We start from the raw sequence: 2,781 nt of genomic DNA on the forward strand, positions 1-2,781 counted from the left end.
CCAGTGCACTAAGAGAAGTATGCGATTTGAGACACAGCACTGGTCTTAAGATTGAGTTCTAACTTGTTCACGATCACGTTTCGGTGGCCACGGAAAACTGAAATATTGATAAAAGTAAAGTAGACCTAGGCAATCTTAAACATGAAACGTATTTTTTTTATCCATTAAATTACTTTTTACTCGAAAACCATAATATAATAACGATAAACATTATCAGCACCATAAATACTTTTGTGTCACTCATTTCAAACCATGGAGAGGTTCATAATCGCAAAGGTCCGTCACCAGGGCTAGAAAATAAAATAAAAATAAAAGGTTAAGCTTCCTTCGCCTGTTTTTTTTTTACATATCTATTAACAAAGGAAATACATTCTGTGTTGTCCTGGTTTCAGCCCCAATTAATTTCAGTCTTGACTCAGGAGGCATTCTTGGATACCACTAACTACTAAGGGAGGTCCCGAAGCATCTCAAAAGTGAGGGATGTACACCCCTCACTTTTGAGTAACGAGACAGCGCTCACTCGTCGTGGGAGCGTGGATTTTGAGCTTGAGGATTTCATTTATTGATTCCCTGCAGCGTTCAACACAAAACCTGTAGACGTGTAGACGATCCAATGAAATCTTTATGACAAAATGATCCTTTTGGTTCATTTTCCGACTAGTTTGCCAAGCTAGTCGTCCATCGCTTCCTGGAGTGTTTGAAAACGGTTGTAAATAAACAGGACTTTGAAAAGCCAAAGCAAAACATCATCATTAATTATTTACAAGGATAATGTGATGAAGTGAACTGATGACTACAGCCTTTATGGACGGAAATAATACGGTGTGAAAACGACCCCCCGTTGTTGAAGTGCCGGGAGGTTTAATATAGTCGCACCTGCTGCTTTTCTACTGAACCTACCGATCTGTTGCTTTAATAGAAGGTCCACAGCTCTATCACATCCTTTTGTTCTTCATGTTATCTCTGAATCCATCTTGGTTCCTTTTCCGCGGCATCTGTGATTGACAGGAGAAATCCATAGACGACGTGCCTTCCTTTAAATCTCCGAACCACACACCTGCCTTTTTCCTGCACAATACGAGCTCACGGGTGACGACACCTGAGGCCATGTTGCAAATGTACAACGTTCATGCCGCCATCGACTTTAAATCTATTCCCATCTATTGCCATTTATCCGTTTCCATTATTCATCTGTTTCTGCAAATGGATTTAAACAAACTGAAAGTAAAAAAAAAAAAAAAACAGACCAGCAAAACAACACCAAATAATAACACTGTAGCCTCTGGATTCCTCGAGGAAAACAATGTTATCAGCAAAACTGGTTTAATTGGCTCGATTCCTACATTTGAATTTTTTTTTTTTCAGAGTTGAAGCGCTTGACTACCAGATTATTTAAATATATTCATTTTTGAGATAATCTTATTTTGTTTACAGTTGTTTAAAGCAAGTAATGAAGCGTCACAAAGCATGGTGTTTCATTGAATAGCCCGCTAGAGGGCACTCTTTGCTGCATGACTGTTGCCTGGCAGAAACTTTTGTTTTTATAATGACACAGCGCCACCTTCTGAAAAAAAAATGACACTGCTTCATGAAGCTTCATCAAACCACTATCAGAAGGTTGTATTTTCAGTCATGGCCTGTTGAAAAATATACATCTCAAGATATTTTTGAAAACATTTTTTTAGTTGAAAAAAAATGGAACTATATTCGACTAGGTATATTTTTATAGCTGTGTAGACAATTGGTGTATTAAATGTACACGCAAGTTTATTTTTTTTTACATTTGTGTGATTTTATTTAATCGCAATGTCAAAAAAAGAGAACGATTTCTTGTTTTTTTTTTAGTTAAATTGGCGTAAAAAGATAAATCAATTTTAAGCAGATTAAGTTAAACTGCTTTTGCTTGTACCTACGTCACAGTGGATGATATTTAAATATTTAATTTCCATTCAATTGCATGACAACCAGTAAGAATGTAGGCTCCAACAGACCTGTTAGTTCTTCTTTAAGATGCGCGCCTGTTCTCCACTCATCACCTGTATTAACTGCACCCGTTTGAACTTGTTACCTGTATAAAAGACACCTGTCCAAGCACTAAAAAACCCCTCCAAACCTCGCCACAAGACCAGAGAGCTGTGGACATCAAAGATAAGATTGTAGACCTGCACAAGGCTGGGATGGGCAGCAGCTTGGAGAGAAGTTCATCAACTGTTGGTGCAATCATCAGAAAATGGAAGAAGTTCAACACAACTTAGGAGTGGCTCCGAAAGGAAGCATCTCAAAGTCCTGGAGTGTCCTAGTCTCCAGTCTCCAGACCTGAATCCAACTGAAAATCTTCGAAGTGAGCTGAAAACCCCGTGTTGCCCAGCGACAACCTCCGAAAACCTGAACCCTCTGGAGAAGATCTGTATGGACAAGATTCCTGCGGCATTGTGTGCAAACCTGGTGAAGAACTACAGAAAACGTCAGGAATTGCAAACAAAATGTTTCTTTACCAAATATTAAGTTCTGTTTGTCTGACGTATCAAATACTTATGTCATGCAATACAATGGGAATTAATTATTTAAAAATCATCCACTGAATCAAATGACAGAACTCTACATGCTTTGTGGGAAAACTTGTGTATCAAATACTTGTTCTCCCCACTGTATGTATATATATATACACTTAAATTGATATCTAATTTAATTTATATATATTTTCCCTTTCCTTTTATTTTTATTTTATATTTCTCATGGTCGCGTTTGTCTTCGCCAGCGCGCTCCCCGTGTGGGCGGGGT

Source organism: Callionymus lyra, chromosome 17, assembly GCF_982586985.1.
Source record: "Callionymus lyra chromosome 17, fCalLyr1.hap1.1, whole genome shotgun sequence".
Taxonomy (NCBI): Eukaryota; Metazoa; Chordata; class Actinopteri; order Syngnathiformes; family Callionymidae; genus Callionymus; species Callionymus lyra.